This window comes from Diabrotica undecimpunctata, chromosome 10 (genome assembly GCF_040954645.1).
Source record: "Diabrotica undecimpunctata isolate CICGRU chromosome 10, icDiaUnde3, whole genome shotgun sequence".
In the NCBI taxonomy this organism is placed as follows: Eukaryota; Metazoa; Arthropoda; class Insecta; order Coleoptera; family Chrysomelidae; genus Diabrotica; species Diabrotica undecimpunctata.
Window position 1 is genome coordinate 14872083 of NC_092812.1, and position 24553 is coordinate 14896635.

Genomic DNA, 24553 nt, shown 5'->3' on the forward strand with positions numbered 1-24553 from the left:
AGCGCATTACTACCATACTTGTAATACTAGTTTGTGAAAGAGGGTTACAAATGTTTGACCGTCACATTTAAATATTTCTACGGGTAGGTTGTCCGCTCTGGATGACTTGCTTCTAGCTAGAGACTGAATTGCTTTATTCATTTCTTCCAAAGCTGGTAGCTCAATTTCCTCTTGTTCTAGTTCTATATCATCTCCTACCTTCAGCTCTACTTTTTCTATTAAGTAACGTACTAAAGTGTTCCTGCCACCTTTTCAGTACTCCTACTCTGCGATCAAAAAAAATCCATGGAGCCTTGACTTGGTTCGCTTGTTACTTGAAAGCTTTTCCTTTTGTGTTAACTTGTTTGTAAAATTTTCTCTGTTTGTGTTCTCTATTTAATTTTTTCATTTATTTGAATTCTATATTGATTTGGTGCCGCTTTTTCTGTTTGTGCTTTTGGTTTTCCTCTCTTCTCTTTACTCGATATTCTTCAACATTGCTCCTATCATTTTCAGATACTCGTCATTCTTCTCTTTGGTTACTTGTTTTCATTCCTCATCAAACCAGTTTGCCCTTTGGGTACCTCACCCAATACTTCATGTACGGTCTTTTACAGCGTGGTTTTTGTAAACTCCTAATTTGTGTTAAATTTAGTGGGATCTACTTTACTTCTGGGATGTTCTGTTAGTTTACGATCTAAGCATATATGAAAGTTTTTTACGACGACAGTATACGTTAATTTCCTAACTTCTTTTAGTACGCATTTTTGGAGAAAAAAATATATAAAGGAACGTGGAAAATTCCGGGATTAAATAAAATGAATCAAATAGACCACATCTTAATACAAGAGAAATTCGCCAATTTAATAACAAATGTGAAAACGTGTAGAGGGGCTGACGTAGACTCTGATCATTTTTGGTTAGAATTAATATAAGAGATGCAATAATTAAAAAGTATAAACGGAAAAAGAAAGTGCAACGTAAATTTAATTTTGAAAAACTGCGAAAATTTGAGGTAGTTCCGGATTATCAAAAGGATATACAAGAAACCTTCGTCAAACAAGATAGTGCTACTGTGAGTAACATACAACAAAAATTCTAGAAAATGATAAACACTATAAAGGAAGCAACTTCGAAGAATATGCCAATAACAAACAGATTTGGAAAAAACCACTGGTTCGATGACGAATGTAGAACAGAGTTAAAAATAAGATCAGGTTTGAGATTAAAAAGTTTGCGATTGCAAAAACAAGACGATCTAGAAAGGTATGCCGAACAACGAAACAAAGTAAAGAAATCCTAAGGGCGCGGAAAAGAAAGTATATGTGTGATAAAATAAAGCGTATTGAGGAAAATTACAAGAAAAATGAAATAAAAAAATTTTACAAAAAGGTAAAATACATTAAAACTGGGTATCAGGGACGAACGCTGAATGTAAAAGATAACCAAGGAAACCTGATACTGGACGAAGGCCAAATATGTGAAAGGTGGAAAGAATATTTCTAGAGATGCTAAATGACGGAGTGACTACTGAAGAAAATTGTAATGTTCCTATACACAAAAAGAGAGATAGAACTGAATGAGCAAACTATGGAGGAATATCCTTGTTAGAGGTAATATACAACGTGTTCGCCATACTAATTAAAAAACGAATAAAAATATATGTAGAGAAGAATCTAGGAGAATACCAGAAAGGATTTCGCAAGGGAAGATCAACAACCGATCAAATTTTTATACTAAAACAAATCCTGATTTTGCTATGATCAATTGCTTTGAATACAACATTTCAGCACAAGTACTTTTCATTGATTACAAAGCCGCCTACGATACAATAGACAGAAACAAATTAATAGAAACGCTAAAAGAATTCCAAGTGCCAGAAAAAATAGTAAGATTGGTAAAAATGACAATTAGACAAACCATTTGTGCTGTGAAATGCATCGATACAGTCTCAGAGGAATTCTAAGTGTAAAAAGGTGTTCGTCAAGGAGACCCATTGTCTACCTTGCTATTCAATATAGTTCTAGAAAAATTTGTAAGGGTTAGTGGGATAAATAGGTCCGGTACTATTTTATACAAAGAGCACCAATGCTTAGCATACGCTGACGATGCGGTTCTCATTGCAAGAACTGGCAATTATACCAAAAAGACTAATTCGGAAAAGCTCTAAAATGGGACTGGAAGTTAATATTAATAAATCCAAGTACATGGAAATCTCGAGCAAAAAAGAAATAAACACCAGGGGCTCCTTTAAATTTGAGGTGTAGGATGGATCAGTTGTAGAATTCGAAGTGGATGAATACAGGTACTTAGGTACTCTTATTGATCAGACATGTAAGGAAGAAACTGAAATCAACCTGAGGCTGACCAAGAGCAACAGATGTGCTGGAGCCATGATCAAAATAATTAAGGGCAAAGATATATATCGAAATACAAAAATAAGAGTATACAGAACTATAGATACTTCCCAGAATGCTTGGTGGAAAAGTAGTAGAGGGAGAATAGAGAACACGAACTAATGCAGAAGTGTACCAATTGTATGTAACTGTACAATAACAAAAGTGGTGAAAAAACGTAGACTAGAATGGTTCGGACATGTAGAAAGAATGCAAGGTAATAGACTAGTTAAGAATATTGTTTGGAGAGTACCTGAGGGCAAAAAAAAGAGATTAAGACCAAGAAAGAAATGGAGAGATGTAGTGATGGAAGATGTCAGAGAGATGAGAATCAGAGATTGGAAGCTGATAGTTAAGAACAGAAAATGATGGAAATTATCCATCCAGCAATGGGACTAAAAGGCCTGTTAACGCTATACATAAATACATATTTATTGAATGTAGAGCAAGATTTCTGATTTAACTCTCCTGTACTTCGTCATATGGGGTTATTTAAAAAGCCAAATTTATAATATTGGAAGGACTAAGATAACGAATAGGGCATGGATGTAGTGTAGTTACCCCTAAAATGCTCCAAAAATGTTCGTAATTTCGAAGAGCGACGTTATAATTGTATAGACGTTGGTGGATATCATTTTGAACATTTAAGTAAATAGTTACAGCTGATGAGTAAACTGTTTGGAATTATAAATTTATTAATTTAAAATTTAGTTCATTTTATTTACGTTAAATTTAATTAATGTGGCAAATTTTATTTTAATGTAGTTTTTGACATGACCGGAAATTGGCACTAGCAAAACATAGGCGTTACGTTTAGTTTTTAAGAGGTGTAAAACTTTCAATAAACTGATATTTTTTTACGAGAATAGAGTTAATATCGAAAGAAATATGGATGTCGGGATTCTTTAGTGAAATACCTGTCTTTCAATATAGCACACATAGTATATTCCCTATTAAAAAATTTAAGGTTTGGCAATGATATAGTTACAGGAATAAAACAGCGATATAATGAAAATATCAGAAATGAAATCGGAGACCTTCTGACGGACCTTCGCAGCATAAACGAAATACGTATTAATAATACATTTTTCCCTCACAAAGAACAATACAAATACACTTTTGAAAACAGCAGAGGACAAAGATCTACGATAGACTATGTTCTGTCGAAATCCATCTCAAATCTTTGATGTAAAGGCCGGTTTTCACGCTACGTCTTATTGTACGTTTTGTTGGATAGGACAAATCCTATACAATAAAACGTGGCATGTAAACAGCAAAACGTACGTCTTGTCGAATCGAAATTAAATCCAAGGTCAGATCGTAGAAATAATGGGAGAAGCATAGTTTTGCGAGAACTGATAGGATAAAACGTTACGTGAAAATACATGTTCAGACAAGTCTTTCGATCTTGACTTATTTGACGACTAGTTCCACTGCAGTTCGTTTCATTTTTCCCAAAAAAAGCCTAATAATGTCAGATTTGCGGCAATGCACCCACGATTTTCTCGGGGAATTTATTGAATTGTATAAAAGTTTTTAAGTAGTTATGTTTTAAAACCAAGTAGATTGCATTACAGGTTTTCTGGAATTATTTGGCTTAACGCTGTAATATGTATGGTGTTACCAACTCTAGCAATTGACAATAGGCTGAGGTGTCCATTCGCAAATAATTGCGCCAGTCATCTGGTTCGCCTCTTTTAGTAACGAGACGTGGGAATACTGGCTTCTTTTTAGAAGCCCACTCTCTTGACCACCTTGTCTTTTCCCTCTTCATCCCCTTTTTTCTCAGTCGTAGTATCTTTATAGTTGAAAAAATAAAAGAAAGCAGCCGTGTTTCCTCCATAATAAAAAAAAACACTAAACAAACTTCACACAACTCAAGACTCTGAATTAGAAATGAGGTAGAAAACGGAAGGAAAAACGTAGTGTGTATACACTGGACAAAACGTACATTTTGTCGTACGTTTTATATGACCCACAAAACGTACAATAAGACGTAGTGTGAAAACGGGCCTTAATAAGAGCAATAACATCCACAGAAATAGGAAGCGATCATAAATTGGCATTGTGCAAAATCCGAATGAAAACACATATGTGATAACAAAACACCAGAATACACCACAAAGATAAAGGCGAAAGCTTACAGGATGACTCCACAAGATACCTATTCCAAAAAAGAGTTACCGAAAAAAGCAGAAATACATATATGAGGCGCCCAGAATAACAATGGTCCAACTACACAAAAGTTGAAACTGAGATATTGAAGGTTTTGTGAAATCAGTTATAGTTAATTCTAGAAATATCACATATGTACCGTAATTGGATTTTAATTAATATTTTAGATATTTAGTTTTATAACAATGACACAAAATATTGAAATCTTGCTTGAATACTGAGTTTAAGTTGTGTTTGGAAAAATAAAATTGGATTTAAATTTAAAATGACTGATTTTTTTTCTTATCCTAAAAATATGGAACAAATTTATTTAAATGTTTAATTATTGTGATTGTTAATAATTTCTGCATTTTAAAAATATCTAACTGTGATATTACATATACATATGTATAATAATATAATAAAGCACAGTAATACAAAGAATTATTTATTTGAAGAACTTTATATATGTATAATTACTATAGAAAGATAATCTAGTCAGCTGAAGAGCGATTTTCTTCATTAATAGTTGAAGACCGTGTTGCTATCTGCGCCGGCAGATTTCTGTAGTATTGATGAAAGATCGGAGGTATGTAAGGTAATAAGTCTAACATGTCTTTTTTTTTTGCATCAGTGAGTACTCTTCTGTATTAATACAGAGGACCTTGCTGTACGTTGCACAGGTTTTTCATGGGTCTACCGCATCTCTTTTTGGAAATATCCACCGTGTAAAACTCCATACATTCGTTCAATGTTTCTTTAAACTGGAACTGTTGCGGACGATCTTATTGAAAACGGAGCCATCGAATTTTTAACCAATTGAATTTATAACCGCAGATAGTTTTCTTTCCGTTTGTTTTCCGTTTTCCAACATTTCTGTGCTTAAAAATTGTTCTCGCTGCATTTCAGTGATGACAAAGTGAGGTTGCTTGCTTTTAGCATTTTGTATTATTTGTATCCATTAGTATCCGTAGATCCGTAAATTTATGACAATTAGTAAAAAACCAATACTAAACGCTCAACTTACAATCAACCAACAGAATATCGAAAGAGTCGAGCAATATACATATCTAGGCACCAATTTAAATAGCCAATGGGACCACTCAACAGAAATTAAAGAGCGAATAATAAAAGCAAAAGCAGCATTCGTTAGAATGAGAACTATTTTCAACAGTCGAGACATATCATTAAAAACAAAATGCCGTCTATTGAACTGCTACATATTCACAGTTCTGCTCTACGGAATGGAAGCATGGACACTGACTGTTGTATCTATGAATGAAGCTTTCGAAATGTGGTGTTATAGGCGTATCTTACGTATATCCTGGGTTGACAGAGTTACTAATGTGGAGGTCCTGCGTAGAATGGGGAAAGAATGTGAAATTCTCATGACCGTCAAAACTAAAAAGTTGGAATATCTAGGACATGTAATGAGAAATCAAGAACGTTACGGCCTTCTCCAGCTGATTCTCCAAGGGAAAGTAAATGGTAAGAGAGGACCGGGAAGAAGACGCATTTCCTGGCTTCAAAATTTACGAAAGTGGTATAACAAGACTACCACTGAACTGTTCCGCGCTGCAATAAACAAAGTAAAGATAGCCATGATGATCGCCAACATCCGGAACGGATAGGCACTTTAAGAAGAAGAAGTATCCGTAGACCAGAAACTAGGAACTTCAAATCTATTATTTTAGTTCTTACGTTTGGATCTTGTACAAGTTTTAACAACGATAGGCTTGTTACATGCTCATAAGAAGAACCTTCTTGCTTTAGGTGTTTCACTAAACATGACGCAATATCTTGCGATCCACGACCACCTTTAGTTTCGTCCCATACATCATACGTAATCAGCAAAGAACCAACCAGATGTAAAATAGAAATTGATGGCATCAGTACCTATTGAACAAGTAATGGAAATAAAATATCTTGGAATAACACTGTCCAACTATGGAGACCTGGACAAAGAAGTGAGAGATCATGTACAAAAAGCAAATAGACTCGTAGGATGCCTTAATAACACTATATGGCGAAACAGACACATTAACACTGAGATGAACTCAAGAATTTATAAAGCCACTTTAAGACCAATAATGACATATGCCTCAGAAACAAGACCCGATACAGCCAGAACAAAAAGGCTACTGGAAACGGCAGAGATGAGAGAAATTACAGGAAATACACTGAGAGATCGAAAGAAAGGTGTATAAATTAATGGACACAAAATTAATCTTGCCAAATATCAGGGTGGACTTTTTTGAGCGGCCAAAACTGTATACAGATCACGACATTGTTTTATTGACCATACAACACAATGGCAATCGCTGTGACATGTTACACGTTTCCACCTCTATATTCATTTCACAGTAGTAGGTACGAATTGTCGTAATTGTCACATTGACATTAAAAATTTTAATCGAAGTTCTGAAAGAATAAACAAATAATTAATAGCCTATTACGTTGTATACCGTCCAAGAAAAAGTGCAACTTGTAACATGGTACTTTCAGGGTCATTCGATACGCGAAGTAATTGATTTATTTATCGTTGCCTTCGAAAATAGACCCCCACCAAGTGTTACAACAGTTAAAAATACCATTAAACATTTTCAAACTTCGGGATAAAAAGTGTCATGAAGGTAATGAACCACGTGTTAGACCTGTCGATGAAGTGCGTCAAAACAGGGATATTGATATTTGTGGAAGCTAGTGAACCCTGCAATAGTGTACAAATTGCTAGGGAAGTTAACGTGAATGCTCGAACTATCCAGCGAGTTCTCAAAAGGAATGGGTATCACTGTTTTAAGATACAACCAACACAAGAACTGTTTCCGGAAGATAACTTCAGGCGGATAGAGTTTTGTGAAATTATGTTAGATAAACAGAATGAAAATGTAAACTTTTTAAGAAATATTTTATTTTTTGACGAATCTTCATTTTCATTACATAAAAAACACAATCCATCCATTGCAAGGTATTATTCTCGGAAAAATAAGCGCCTTAAGTGTTGTAGTGCGAACGCAGAATCCGCAAAAGTTAAATGTTTGGACTAGGATGTTAGGCGACCATATTGTCGATCCATTTTGTATCGATGGAAACCTAAACGGGCCCAAATATTTACAACTTTTACAGAATGAGATCATTCCGGCAGTTCGACGCCTTCCCGTTAATTTTCAGGAGGTTTATTTCCAACAGAATCGGCTCACAACTCTAGAGCGACTATTGACTTCCTCAATTAAACGTTTCCTGATCGACTGATAAGTACACGTGGTACAATTAAATGGCCCGTTAGATCTTGTGACTTAGCGCCTAAAGATTTCTTTTTTTTGGGTTTTCTCAAAGAAAACATTTATAGACATTAGTTTGAAAGGACCACAAACCTGGTCGAATTAAGGGTAAAAATACTTCATTTCTCTGCAAGCATTACAACAGCCCTAGTCCAAAATATGAAGAGAAATCTGTATGACAGATTTGGTTACTGTTTAGCACAAGGAGGTGGAATATTTGAGCCCTTAATTCATTAATCTGCTTTCCTAATTTTTATTTTTTGTTAGGAACATTTTATGAAGTTTGTAAGTTTTTTTCTTCTTTCTTGTCTTATTGTTATAAGCTTTGTCCATAAAATATGTACAATTGTTAGTGAGAAAAAAGCATATTACTTATTTACTTACTTATTTATTTGTATTGCTATTAAATAACCAAAAAAAAAATAGTTTTAGAACATTATAATAAATATAGTCTAGAAATGGGATTGTAATAAATCTTAATTTCTATGGTCAACAAAACAATGTCGTTATCTGTATAGCGACACAGCGCGAATAAAAAGAAAATTTTGATTTCTCTTATAATAGATACCTACCTCTAAATTATCTGCTTCGTCTAACTTATTAATAATCCTTGTATCGGTTTATTGGCATAATTGCTATATATTTTGTACCAGACAGCACCCTAAATACGGGTTATTGTAATTTTAGGATTTAGTTTGCCATGTATCGTTGATCTGAGGATGCATAGAATATTACGGTATGTGAAGCTGGTCGTTGGTGGTAGAATAAATTGATTGTGAGTAAAGTGGCGGCCACAACGGCGCACAGCACATCGCACCGCACCTAGCCTTGACCATAGCCTCGCTGAAGCAAAGTAAATATTAGTACAAGCATTGCCGTAAATGCGCGTGGCCACAACGACACACCGCTCCTTCCTTCGCACATGGCTGGGTACCAACGCCTCACCTACGTAAATTGAGCTTAGTATTTTCTAATCTTCGCACAGTGATTATTCTAGGGATGGGTAAAGACAAATTAATTATTAGTTGTGTAGGTAAAAGAAATAAAATTAGACTTAGAATCAATTTAATTTTACTACCAAACGACCGGTTTCGCTTTCTTCACTTTGCAAAGCATCTTCAGGTCAAACGGTACAAAGTAAATTAAACGCTGAAATTATAAAAAGCCCATATTAGGGTGCTGTATAAAGATAAAGATCAAGATAGCACCCTAATATGGGCTTTTTATAATTTCAGCGTTTAATTTACTTTGTACCGTTTGACCCGAAGATGCTTTGCAAAGTGTAGAAAGCGAAACCGGTCGTTTGGTAGTAAAATTAAATTGATTGTGAGTAAGTCTAATTTTATTTCTTTTACCTATTTGAAATGAACTCACACAAGCAACACATTCATATTAGTTGTGTGTCTATTCGTGAACCAATTTGGAACAAAAAAGCAAAAGCCACCACAATAGTTTGGTTTTATCACAACTGTGGAAAGAAGTGGCAGAGGAATGTGAAACAACAGGTAAATAAAACAATAAAAATGTATAATAAATTATATTTTAATGACTACAGAAATAAGTTTTAAAGTTTTCTCGTATCCATTTTGCTTCATTATTGAGCCTTCCAGGGGGAACCTGTATATTTTCATTATCATTACCAAATAAATGTGCGGTGCACGGTGCGTCAATACGGCCACTAATGTGCAAAGCAAAGGCTAAGCTAGGTGCGGTGTATGGTGCTGTGCGCTGTACTATGCGATGTGCGGTGCGCCGTTGTGGCCGCAGCTTAAGTCTTATTCTTACTTCTCTTTACCTAAATTGAAATAGACTCACACAGGCATCATATTCAAGATTTAAACTTTTTTTTATTTTATCTATTAATTTTTTTTGAGATTTTATTTTACAATTATTTGACCAGAATAGCTTTAAAAGAATAATAAGTAATTCATATTTGTGAATATAGCGGGTTTAATAACATATAAAGTGGCGGCCACAACGGCGCACAGCATATCGCACCACACCTAGCCTTGACCATAGCCTCGCTGAAGCAAAGTAAATACAAGCATTGCCGTAAATGTGCGTGGCCACAACGACGCACCGCTCCTTCCTTCGCACATGGCTGGGTACCAACTCCTCGCCTACGTAAATTGAGCTTAGTATTTTCTGATCTTCGCACTTCGCACAGTGATTATTCTAGGGATGAATAAAGACAAATTTATTATTAGTTATGTGCTTATTCGTGAACCAATTTGGAACAAAAAAGCAAAGGCCACCACAATAGTTTGGTTTTATCAAAACTGTGAAAAGAAGTGGCAGAGGAATGTGAAACAACAAGTAAATAAAACAATAAAAATGTATAATAAATTATATTTTAATGGCTACAGAAATAAGTTTTAAAGTTTTCTCGTATCCATTTTGCTTCATTTTTGAGCCTTCCAGGGGGAACCTGTATATTTTCATTATCATTACCAAATAAATGTGCGGTGCACGGTGCGTCAATACGTCCACTAATGTGCAAAGCAAAGGCTAAGCTAGGTGCGGGGTATGGTGCTGTGCGTTGTACTATGCGATGTGCGGTGCGCCGTTGTGGCCGCAGCTTTTGCTTTGCACATTAGTGGCCGTATTGACGCACCGTGCACCGCACATTTATTTAATAATGATAATGAAAATATACAGGTGCCCCCTGGAAGGCTCAATAATGAAGCAACATGGATACGAGAAAACTTAAAACTTATTTCTGTAGTCATTAAAATGTAATTTATTATACATGTTTATTGTTTTATTTATCTGTTGTTTCACATTCCTCTGCCACTTCTTTTCACAGTTTTGATAAAACCAAACTATTGTGGTGGATTTTGCTTTTTTGTTCCAAATTGGTTCACGCATAAACACACAACTAATAATTAATTTATGTTTATCCATCTCTAGAATAATCACTGTGCGAAGTGCGAAGATCAGAAAATACTCAGCTCAATTTACGTAGGCGAGGCGTTGGTACCAAGCGATGTGCGAAGTAAGGAGAGGTGCGTCGTTGTGGCCACGCACATTTACGGCAATGCTTGTATTTAAGGCGCGTTTTCACGGGTCGATCTAGGTTGAACGATTTGGATCGTTCGACCATAATTCGATCTGTGTGGAAAGCAAAAAGGTTTACACGATAGGCGACAAATGTTGAATTAATTGTGGTATAAAACGGCATCACTTGAAATTATTATTGTAGGTGTGCAATTAATTTGTTGCGCAATTTGTATGTTGTTGTAATATTTTTTATTTTATTTTTCAAGTAATTTTCAGACATATTCGGTTTATTCATATGTTGTAGAATTGCTTTCAATGCTGCTCGCCCCGCTTGTAGATTTATTATTTATTTATCATAGTTTTATTAAGCATCCAAAAATCTTGCCATGTCTGCATCTGACCATTTTCACTCATTTTTTCCCAAAATTACAGCTTATCGCACTAAAAACAACAACTGCATACACGTTAGAAGTACTCTACTCGGCTTTCTGCAAGTTGTGTTTTCGTTCGACGAGATGTTTACACATTCGATTTCAGTCGTTCGTCATCGATTCGGCGACAATCGCCCATCAAAAGTAGACAGTCTTTCTACTTCCGTCGAATCGACTCATTCCGCCGAACGACCAAGTCGATTTATGGTTTACATACTCAATTTGCTTTCGATTTCATAATCGACCTAAATCGTTCAATCCAGATCGACCCGTGAAAACGCGCCTTTACCTTGCTTCAGCGAGGCTATGGTCAAGGCTACGTGCGGTGCGATGTGCTGTGCGCCGTTGTGGCCGCCACTTTAGACACGAAAAAATAGTCAGAAATTATTTAGACTTCATTGTGAAATAGAAAAAAAAAATATTAAAATAAAAAATTTATTTAGTGTCTGTACAATTTTTTTTGTACATTTCAATCAAGCCATTTAGTGAGGTATTACCAGTTTTAAAAATATAAGATAGATAGTTCAAAATAGTGGATACCATTCTTACGCACAAGGCGATGGTATCCTGATATTTTATTAATAGAGCCCGCACATTTCTTAATAACTTTTCCAGTGATGTTTTAATAATATTGGAAAGAACTTCTGAACTTGGAACTAAAGGACCTGAATTTGGATCTGGATGCTGCATAGATGTAGGTGTCCATCCGGATGACATTGATAGTAGCCCTAACACTGAGTCTGCAGTATTTCCTTGTCCTTCAGAAGTTATTCCTATTGACCAGGATCCATCTGCATTTTCCACACTAGGAATTTGGGCGCTGATTGAAACCAAAATTATAACCTGGAATTATTGTTTTCTTAGTAATTTTTTCTATAAATATAAGAAAAGACAGACAGCGTTGTCATCAGTAAATATGTGAAAATAAAAAATAGTTTTCAGTGTTTTATTTGCGAATAAAATCAAAGTACATCTAGAAAGTAGGTGAAATTTTACTCTTATTACATGTATGTACCAATAAAGATTTGTAATAGAAAATGTCAGTGGTATCTCTTTATATTAGTTGAAATTGGATTCTCATTGTTGAAGGCATCAAAACAAGACAATGACGAGGTAGCAAAAGAGTTTGTAATATTAACGGTAATCTGTAAATCAAAGATTTATAACGTGTTGAATCGTATCAGAAAATTATTATGGAACATGCACATGGTCAAATTTTTGGAAAAACAAGTAAAATACTATATGTAATTTGATGCTGTAGGCGTTTCCCAAACTTATTTTTGCGTGGCCCGGTTATTTTTGTCCTTATCCTTCGTGACCCACTAATTTTTTACATACAATGGTGCCATGTGTGTCTAACAAAACATATTTAAATATTTATTATAGTTTTATATATTTTAATAAAGAATTATTAGCTCAAACAAAAACGTAATAGTGTTACTTGTGTACTTTTAACAGTGTTGAAAACCCTGCCTCATACATAGGTAATAACAAAAGGAATTAGAAACTTTATCGCTTTTTCTGCTAAAACTGGGTACTCTTGGCGGCAAGACAGCCAAAAATCTCTCAGTGGTATTTTGTCAAATATAGTTTTGAGTGCCCTATCATACGATAGTTCAATTAGTGATTCAATATGTAAATCTGGAAGTCCTGTCTCGGATTGTAAAAGGATTCCTTATCCATGCTTTGTTGCTGTTGATGGGGGAAGGGGGGGAATATTCCTTCAGATTTGCTTCCAGTCCTAGCAGGTGTTCATTGAAAGCCGCTGACATCTCATTCAGCAATGAATTCACGTTATACTCTTTTTGTATTTCTGTTAGCTTTGTAAAAAGCTTTGTTAGCTTCCGCACGACGTGTCCACAAATTGTTTTTTAATCGCAGCTTCCACCTTCTCTTGTACTTTAAATACAGTTACATTGCTACCTTGTAATGCCATATTTAAATTATTCAAGAAGTCAGAAATATCATAAAGATAGGCTACCTTAATTAAACAATTAACATCATGAAAACTGTCTTTAAATTGAAATATTGCATCCTTAGCCGTTGGTGGATGTTATTCTAAGAGTATTGAAATTTCTTCCTTCAATTCAATAACTCTTTTTAAAACATTCTCTTTTGATAGCCAACGCACTTCGCAGTGTAAAAAAAGATGTTCATGTTCACTTCCCATTTCTTTGCACAAAGAAGAGAATACTCTTGAGTTCAGTGTGCGAGATTTTATGAAGTTTATAAATTTTATACACTCTTGCATAGATTCGGTTAAAAGCAGTGGCATTTTTCTGACAGATAATGCCTCTCTGTGGATACTACAATGCACCCAAACACATTTTGGTGCTACGGCTTTGATCCTCGGAAAAGTCTAGTACGAGCGCCTGGCATTGTCCGTACTCCATCGCTACTTAGTCCCACACATTTATTCCATTCAATTCCATTGTTATTAATGTACCTATCAATCAGATTAAATATTTCTTCAGCCGTTGTTCTTGTTGACAGAGATTTACAAAATAGAAATTCTTCGTGAATAGTATTTTTAAAAGCTTATCTTACAAAACACATTAGATTAGCATTATCTGATATGTCTGTACTTTCATCAACTTGCAAGGAAAAATAGTTACACTCCTTTAAGTGACCTATAATAGTTTCTTCAATATTATCTACGATCTCCACAATCCTACGCTTCACTGTGTAATTTGATAGAGCCAGCGAATTCACTCGCTTTTCCTGATTTTTATCACATATCCGAGATGCTACTATTTTCATTGCTGGAACTATTAATTTCTCAGCAATTGTGTGAGGATAACCAGCAATTAATTTTGGTATTTCATAAGAAGCCAGTACAAGGTTTTCAGATTAAGCGTTTTAAGAAAAATTCAAAGACATAGTCTTTTTGGTAGCTATTAATTTCTTCTTTTGATTTATAAAAAATCTATTGACTTAACACTGTATTCCTGGTGCTTAAATCCCAAGTGCAGCTTCAATTCAAACATATAATCGTTTGTCATTAGTACCCTTTATAAAACTGAACTGAACAGGAATCCTTCTTTTGTGACAGTTGTAGACTGCGCATCAAGCGGCCGTTTGTAATTACCAGTCTTACCTGCCCCTGGATGGACATTACTCGACTGTCTATTTATTATTGTCTGTCTTAGAACTTGTACCCTGCCTTAAAAAGCAAGCAAGTGAAAGCAAACCAAGAGTGAAACGGCGAGGCAAGGCGACCCGGCATTTTGCGTTTATGACCCGGTACTGGGTCGCGACCTACCATTTAGGAAACGCAGCTGTAGGTAGTTTGGTAGCAGAATTCCCGAGTCGGTTTTCAAAAGTTTGCAAAATGGTTTGCAAGAAAACGGAAAGTTGCTGTTGCTTCTGAAACTATTTGTTTATACGTAGTGGATAGATATACAGAGCAACAAAATAGAGGAGTATACAAGCTATTATGGAATGGAAAATTCCAGACAAACTGTGTTTACACTTCAGTCTTGAAAAAAAAAATGTCTTTTTCAAAGTAATCTACAGTAGGGCCTCGTTAATCCGGAGAGGCAAAAACAAGACCCTTTGCAGAACATCGAAGCATCTAGATTACAGTATGCCATATCTAATCGTAATAAAACATGTGTTTAACCTTAGTTTCTTTAATTAATTTTTAAATTACAGTATACAGAAACAAAATGTAAATATTCAAAATTACAACTATGTAAGAAAAACAGTCAGTTCAAATAAAACATTAGTTAACGTTTCTTGAAAAAGTCTGTAATGCTCTTTTGTTTATAATTTGCGCAGTTTATTTCAAAGGCCCGATCTCTAAGTCGACGGAGAAACCTAACTCCGTGGCTATCAAATTCGTTTTCTTCAGCCCATTTTAAAGCTATGTTAAAAGCTTCTACTGCCTCTGAACTACCAACTTTTTCGAAGGCGAGAACTTCAACGCTATAGTCCTTATCTTGCTCATCGTCCTCACACATAGCCGCTGGCACAATCTCCTCATCAGTTAACACTTCATATCTTTGTATCTCATTTTCGGCATCACCAGCAGCCCATTCTTGAGCTTCTGCCTCACTTATTTGAGGATCATTGGGTCCTCTCAATCTATTGGACAAATCTGGGCAAAGGGAACATCATCTTCTGGTTCATCATTATCAGTGAGAAATTCAGGACGCAAATTCTTTCATGATTTGTTAATTAGAGATTTTTTAACATTGGCCCAGTAATTAGTCAAAAGAAAAACAGCGTCCTTTAAAGATATCGATTTTAATGTGTCGATGGGGTTATCAGAACATAATGGAAGACAGTTAATCAAAAGTGATTTGCGGTAACCTAACTTCACATTTTGTATAACGTTCTGATCCATTCGTTGTATACAGGCAGTAATGTTAGCTGGCAGAAACATTGCAAAAATATTGAGGTTTTCAAAGATAAGTTTATCTGCTAATGGATGCCCAGGACAATTATCTAACAATAAAAGTGCCCGAGGAGGCAAATTAAGAGACAAAAGATAACGACGGACCGCGGGAACAAATTCCGTTTTAAACCACTCAAGAAACAAGTCTTTCGTAACCCAAGCATTTTTTGTGCACGATAACAAACAGGAAGACGTGTTGATTTAAATTGCCGTGGGTTTTTTTATTTTCCGACAACAAGCAATTGAATTTTATGGGTTCCAGCCTCATTTGCACAAGCAATGAATGTCACATCTTCATAATTTTCCTTCCGGAAGCCGACTTCTCACTGACAGAGGCTAAAATATGATCGGGCAATAATTGTTAATTTTTTTTCTATAATAACTTATGTGTATTTACTCTGTAATTCTAGTTAGAATGGTCGGATAGCGGATTCGTCATTGGATTCACCAGCATTTTTAAATCTCTTATTTCATGGCGTTTTTTAAATTTGTCTAACCATCCGGCATCCCCGGCTTGCATTTAACTCGATATTGGAGTTTGTAATCTGGCAATGAAAAACACGAGCTTTCTCACAAATCATATCACCACTTGTACAAGAACAATGTATACAAGAACATGTAATCGTCTTTTTTGCAAACGCCACGTTAACAAAGCATCTTCTAAAACGGGATTTTCCGATTTCTTCAGTGTTTTTCGTACACCAGGACCACGTTCTGTAGATTTTAAGCAAACTTTAAGATTTTGTCTTTCTTTTTCTTTAGGTCGTCCACAGTTGACCTGCCTATACCAAAACTCCTAGCAATAATGGGGTAGCTGTCAACTTTATCTAACATTTCTAAACCCGCAATTTATCTTTTATTGTTAATGTTGAATGTTTACGTGGCGGCGTCATGATGTTAGCGAGCGCGCTAAATTGATACTGTACCAACACGAAAGGCAATAAACAAAAGACGACCATGCCCCGGAAACTTATATGAATGACCTTAAAACATTCCTCCATCACTTTGACTCCAGTCGGTTAATAAAGAGAAATGACAGCCTATCTCTCTCACGAAGACTTTAACCAATCATTAACACAATCCCGTGGTGTCACAAATAAAATAATCAAACGAAGCTTAATTCCACAATGTATATTGTGTCAAAAGTAATGACAGATCTTCCGTTGGTTTACAGCTTTCAATTATTTTATTATCTTTAACTTTCGTTTGCATTTATTCTTAGTAATTTTAATTTAAGTTGGTTACTTAGTTTTTAAAGTTTAGTTTTAGTTACCTATTGCAGGAATTTTTGTGTTGTGCTAGTAAAAAAACTAAACATGGTAAATTATTGTTTTGTACCGTTGTGTATAAATCATGGAAAAATTCCAAAAATGCATAGGATTCCATGGATGATGATAGTAAGTTGTCACTGAAACTCAAACTATTTTCTTGCTCTAAATTAATAAACAATAATATTTTATTAATATAATTTTATATATTGCAGTTACGTCAAATTTAGATTGCACAAATTAATAACTAGAAATTAGCCATTAGAAATGTCGTTTCCAATAACAAATGGTGTGAATTAGTTTTAAAAGATTGTTTGAATAGCTCCCTGTAGAAGTGCAATTTTAAAAATTTTCAGGGAGCAAACATAAATAGTATTTAACATTTGTTTCTAAAAATATCAATGTAATAAATATTATGTAATTAATTTATAACTGTTTTATCTTAAACAACAAAGAAATACACGTATATCTAGAAAAAATTGTGTTTTTTTTTACATATCCTTTTATTTTTTAATAATATATGTGAGATTTCATCGGACAACCATAAGATATTTTCAATTTCCCAGTAAATTTTAATTAGTAACGAAATGGCCCGCACGAGGCGCTAAAGGATGAAATTGATACTTGTCCATTTGAATTTCCCGCCAAATGATAATTAGTAATGACCCCTCTCGCAAGTGGTGCTAATGAACGAAATTTATACATTGAGTTGCCTATCTATATCTCTATACTATATTATTTATCTATGACTGATGACAGGTTAGTTCACGGCAACCCCAGCACCTACACCTGCGCGCGAACCCCATTGCCCGGCCGGATTACAGCGATCATTGAACAAGAAGATGTGAATCACCGATTAGCGAGGCCCTACTGTATATCGAAATAAACTTAAACAAAAGCAATAAGTGATCGTATATAGTGCAGCTACATTACGGAATACAACAGTGAGTTATTCTTATTTTATATATCAAAAACAGTTCAAAGCATACCGTTTGTAAATTTAAGTATTGGCCGAAAGGCCTGTTATGAGAATTACTTCTGGTTCTATAGTAGGTTTAATTAAGTACTAATGAGTTTATCAAATGATACCAGATCCGACCTCAAAAAATTTTCAACAGCCATGACTGACAATCAACAAACTCAATAGATAAGGCGGAAAGCTCAGGTTCGTTCGTAAAAATATTCCCAGATATTTCTTGCATAATCACCTTCATGAGGTACCAAAATAGGGTTCAAGAAGGCCTCTGGCCCGAGGGATGAATATTGCTCGATAAGCGTAATCATTCGGTAAAACCAAACTAAAATTGAGACGTTTTTACTTTTTATTTTACTGCATCTACAAAATATATATGCATATTTTGTATGTACCACTGGTGTTACCGGATGATTGCGTCCATCTAGCAATATCCCTTCGTCGGATCAGAGGCCTTCTGCCTGGATTATATTACTCTCCGGGCGTAATCATCTTAATAACACCCTTGCTGCATAAGTAACTATTAAACCATTGTTTTTAATTGATAATGAAGCGCGTATGGCATTGCGGCGATCATTTGTACAATGAGAATTTAAACCAGCAAAAGTGTGTGCCCTAAATCTTGTTTCTCTCCCGAGAACCCTTCCTGTCATAAACGCTTCATTAACTATTAACAAAGAATGTTTTAAAATGAAATAGGCCTAAAATACTTTTCGGAATTAACGTTTGATCGTTGATTGGGTATAATGTTTTTTGCTTGTGTTTTTTTGAATCTTGAAAATTGAAATGTGTTTTTCTCAGTTTTAAATTCAGTTATTATTAGTTATTAGAGGTCCTTCCGGCTGGTTTCCTGAAGTTGTCCGGGAATAGAGTGGTAGAGATCTGGATTTCTGAAGGAACAGCTAAGAATGGACGAGAATATCAATCCTGTCCGCCTAGGGATTAACTTAACCCTTTTTCTTAACGTAAATCCCAAAAAAAAAACAAAATACCGAATCCTTGACTTCTGATTAACTGCTTCAGTAGGCTAAAAAGAATATTTGTGTTGGCGTTCCTGCTTATTCTTGAGAAAAAGTAGGGAAAACACAAGGTTTATTAATCTTGGAAGGCAATACAAAAAGTTACTAAGGAACCTTGTATGAAGACAAAAAAACCTTAATTGTTTTATAAAATGTGACCTTCGAATGGTTTGACAATATTTTATGTGATTAAGGATTGATTAAATAGATAATTTTAACGAAAAGCATGCTCGGGATATATTTTAAAATATAAAAGAACGGTATGAGACAGAATATTTTTAGAAACTGAAGAAAGATAGATAATTATATGTTTTTAAGGCTGTGAAGTAAAATAGAAAATTGACATATGATTTTATATTATTAAATAGATTGAGATGTAAAATATTTCTTAATGAAATGATGTGAAAAGTGACAGATATACATATATTAACTATCAAAGGAGAAATGACACTATTTTAGAAATCAAAATGGCTGATGGTTTTTATACTTTTTTCCTTTTTATTGATAATTAGATCTACTTACCGGCTCAGAGTGGCTATAAACATAACGGTACACACAAAAAAACAGACTAAAACTTTCTCCAACTTCTCTTCTAAAAAAAAAAACAAACTTTAATATTCTTAAAACAGATCTCAGCACATCCCTGGGCTGCCTACTTTTTAAACCCAAACTTTACTTCTAGCTAGTCAAAACAAGAGTGACCACGTCCACGAGTCGCTAGTCGGATAAGCATGTCTGCCAAAACTGCCGCTTGGAGTCGCTGCTTAATACCAACTTAGAAATTAAAAGTTACTAAGAGATATTAAAGGAATATAGATTTAAAGAATTTCTTTCAAAGTGATGAAAGGATTATTGAAGGGACGGACTAGTTACAAAGTGAGCGATACGTTTCTCAAAAATATTAAATATCCAATAGTACTGTGTACCGTATTTTGACACGTTTCTTGGCAACCAGAACTTACACAAGACGACCTGGAAACGGTCCCCAACGAAAAACTAGTGCCCGTGATGATCGCTTCATCCTCTTACAAAGTCTACGAGATCGTCGTGCCACGGCTGTACAAATCCGAAATTAACTTCAGTACGTCCGGAATACTAACGTAAGTGAACAAACAATTAGATGAAGGCTTGGAGAAGCAAATTTAAGCAGTCGCAGACCTGCAACAGGCCTACAACTTCTCAGGCGCCTTAAGTACACCCACAACAATTTTGTTTTTACAATAATAAATATGTAAATAAATTTAAAATAAATGTCATATAGACTTTCGCTAATTAGCCTTTATTTCAGATATCAGCTCATATGTTTTCTTGGGAAATATATAAGTATTTTACGAAGTTGACCATTTTTTTATTTTTATTATCGAACTATGGAACATATCATGTGTCTCACTGTGTACTAGTAACATGTCTCAATGTGTACCAGGGGGTGGTACACACTGAGACATGTGCAAGGTTGTTTTTAACGTTACATAATTTTTTTGAATTAAAACTACAGGCCTTTATATTTGTGGAAGTGATACATAAAATACCAAAAATCATTATGGCTGAAGCTGTCAGTTCTTATCGATGATTAAAAAATTATATCGTCAATAGTTCATTTTTTGTCTCACTGTGTACCACCTTCCCCTATATCTGTAAAGACACGTGATCAGTTATTTATTTTTATTTATATGGAATTCTTGAAAAATAATGTTCATTTGGTTGTTTGTTTTTAAATCAGATAAATTCTTTTCTTTTCAGAATTCATCTTTTTTAGCAATAAAAATAATAATCCCAAATTATAAACACACAATATAAAAACTCAATTAAAATAGCTCACAATAATAATGGTTTAAACCAGCAGTTAAAAGGTCGATCACGATCGACCGGTCGATCGCCAAAGTTTTTGAAGTCGATCGCGATTCACCGAGAAAATACGGGGACTGTCCTGACTCACCACCCGTGCATGATCGAAATAAATATGATGCTATGTACTTTTCTTTGCAATTTGACGAGTCAACGATATAACTGATACCGCATAGTTGTGTATTTTCATTCGGATGGTATTTTCTGACATGTTGGCTAAAGAAGAATTGTTAAGAATACTGCCTCTGAAAGAAAAAACTCGCGGAGAAAATATATACAACGTTTTTATAAATTTTATGAAACAATACGAGCTACCGATTTACAAACTCGTGTGTATTACAACAGATGGTGCACCATCCATGACTGGCGTTAACAATGGATTTGTTGCATTATGTCGAGCTAACGATGAATTTCCATCGTTTTTTTCATTTCATTGCATCATTTACCAGCAAGTTTTGTGTTCCAAAATTTTAAATATGGACGACATCATGAAAATGACAACAAAAATGGTGAATTCAATCAGAGCGCGAAGCTTGCAACGAAGTCTTTTTAAAGCGCAATTGGAAGCTAGCGACTATTGAACACACTGATTTACTTCTGCATACAGATGTGAGGTGGTTGAGCCATGGAAAATTTTTAGATAGGTTCCAGAATCTACTTCCCGAAATAATTTCTTTTTTAGAAGAACGAGGAGACGACACTCATCTACTTCAACACAAAAAATGGCTCAGTGATCTGGCTTTCCTAACAGATTTGACAAATCATTTGAACCTCCTTAATTTTGAACTACATTTGTAAAAATAAAACAATTATCGATATGATGAGCGCAATACATTCTTTTGTCAACAAATTGAAATTATTAATTAAACAAATTAGCAGAAAGGATTTAAACTTTCCATTGTTGAAAAAAAGGGTAGCCGCTCATTTGAATTATGTTTATTACGAGACGGAGCTGCAGTTGCGAGTTTGAAAGACGCTTCGCTGATTTTAAAAAACTGACAGCTATTGTAACATTAATGTCTAATCCATTTTCCTGTAAAGACTTGGAAAAAATAGCCACTGAAGTATCCGTTACGTTCAATATGGAGATTATTTCCGTCCAAAATGAGGTACTGAAAATAATTTCGGATATACACCTTAAATCCAGAGCGACCGATACGAAATTTTGAGACAAGTAGCTTTGCAGCTCACAGCATTATTTGGATCAACATACTTTTGTGAGTCTGCATTTTCCCAAATAAAGATAGTGAAATATCGTAATCGGCTAACTGACGAACATCTCTCTTTATGCTTGCGTTTGGCCCTCGGTAATTACGTACCATCATATGAAATACTTGTGGATGGTATGCAGTGCCATGCATCAACATCCAAATAAAATTAATATGAAAAACATGACTTTAATTACAACTCTCTGTAGTTACAACTTTTTATCAACTAGAAATGTGCATTTTTTTATTTTCAAAATTGTTTTTTTACTATGCTTTGTTTTTAAACCAGGAGGAGTAAACTAAAGAGACAGATTCACACCCAAGAAAGTCACTAGAAAAGTTACCAAATACTTACATCTTCTTTTTTGGTTGATGATATTGGCCTTCGACGGTAATAATCCAAAAATATATAGTCGCTAAAGAGTTCTAAAAACGACTGTTTTTATACAAAAGCAGACTAAAAATCTAAAAATTAAAAGAATAACGCAGAAAACACAAAGAATGGCCGATATAACTTAATTAACCTATGAAATGCCATTAGTGTCAAAATTTCGTAACAGTGGAGTAAACTTGCCTGAGGTTGGACCAATTACAAACAAACATTGCGGCGCGGTAAATTTGAATTACTCCTCCTGGTTTAAAAACAAGGTATAGCAGTCGATCTCCGGACGCTTGCAGTTTATGTGGTAGATCCCATGCAGTATAAGTCTGAGCACCACTGGTTTAAACACTCAAATAAGTATAGTTTCATTTCCAAGAAAAAAAAAACAATTAAAATAATCAAATGGCTCAAACAAACACAAGAAAGGTCACATTTACTTCAGCCATTTCGAAAAATATATCAATTTACTGAGTAGAACACATCAGTTTACCATCTAAAATATGACATAACTTAAGAGCTACATTAACAGCTACGATTTGATCTTGATTAAGTAATCGGCCACATAATTGACCGGAAAGTACCGAAACTTATTTAATCAATTTTTAACCGGTGATTAAAGTTAATGGGCTGATTTAGTAACGGTGCGATTAGGTACTAGCAGAAAGTACTGAGTTTTATTATACATAGTGTCACAATTCGCTATTGTCGTAATAGGTATTTAAAGGAAGGGATAGATTCCTAGATGGTTAGGTTTTTTTAAGACAGGTAAGGTTTAGGTACTTTTTTGACAACAAAATAACTAATAGACGAGTCAATTGTGAAAGATATTCGACTCGATGGATTTTTAATGGAATGAAATAAAATTATTTTTTCCTTGACTATCCCTGTACAAAAAAGAAAAATATTTACTTTGCTGGGTAGAGCATTGAAAACCCTTTCAAACGATGTATCACAAGCTACCCCTTTGATTTTTTTAGGAGTAACTATTACTCATAGGGAGTTCAGGATACGTTTGAATAATATCATTGGGAAAGTGTATTTTCATAATATATAAAAATTGACCTGTTTCAGGATTTTCCATTTGTATTCATAATATTGTATAAAATGAATTTATCCGTTACTTTAGGACCTCACTGTATTTATATATATATATAAAATATTTTGTTGGGTATGTCAGGTTCTATCGGTCTGAAATTAAAACAATTCTGTTTTTTAGTCACTTTATATTTCACCAATTGATTAAATATTAAGTGACTAAAAAACAGAATTGTTCTAATTCCAGACCGATAGAACCTGACATATACCCAACAAAATATTTTAAATAATATACGGTCGATACTAAACAAAAAATTGTATATATATGTATATATATATATATATATATATATATATATATATATATATATATATATCCCTCTTCTTATATATGTATATATAAGAAAAGGGAAGCATTGCAGACGTTTGCAAAATATTAGCGTATCTTATGTCTTAATACCTATTACTTTAATTCAAAAAGTACATACCAAAATGATGACCACTTTCAACATGTTTTAGACAAAAAATAAACCGTCACAACACATTTCACGGTTAAGATCATTAGTTGAAAGCAATTAAACAAGCAATTAGTGATATGGAATGATTCATTTATTACTTTCGCCTTTGAAGTTTTTTTGCATTGTAGGAAAAATGTTCGGATTCAGTTTCTTTGCGGATTCCTGTTAAAAAATGTCTACTTTAAACAAATCTGGAGGGAACCGAGCGAAAATTTTGGGCAGAAATTGTTTAAACACTCATACCAATTGTTTAAACACTAAAAATCACCATTTTCACAATCACAAAAAGGTCTCTTACAATTTTTTTCTAAAGTTACTACTTTACGAGTTATAAGCGATTTCAAATCTAAACAATGCTAAAATATGCATTTTCGAGGCTCGAAAACTCATATAAAAATTATTATTTTTGAGGTTGCCAAAAGCCTAAATTGAAGTTTAAACATTCAGTTAAACATTTCAATTTAGACCGTTGTTTTTAAATTGTTAATTATGCGCATCCACTGGATTTTTTGAGTCCTCATTTCCGGAGCAAAAAAGGTGATTTTTGCAATTTATTTAAACAATTTCTGCCCAAAAATTTCGCCCGGCACCCTAGATTCGTTTAAAAAGGGACATTTTTAAAGAGTAATCCCAAAAGAAACCGAATTTTTCTACGAGAGTGGTAT

The 24553-nt window shown here is 34.4% G+C and overlaps 1 long non-coding RNA gene across 1 annotated transcript; it reads right to left on the reverse strand.

Annotated features, from left to right (window-relative positions):
• Positions 1–11662: 11662 nt before the first annotated feature.
• Positions 11663–23931, reverse strand: LOC140452065 (uncharacterized). Its single transcript, XR_011952127.1, has 2 exons — positions 23859–23931; positions 11663–12084 (listed from the first exon to the last, which is right to left on the reverse strand). It is a non-coding gene; the product is annotated as an uncharacterized lncRNA (long non-coding RNA).
• Between the last annotated feature and the right edge of the window lie 622 nt (positions 23932–24553).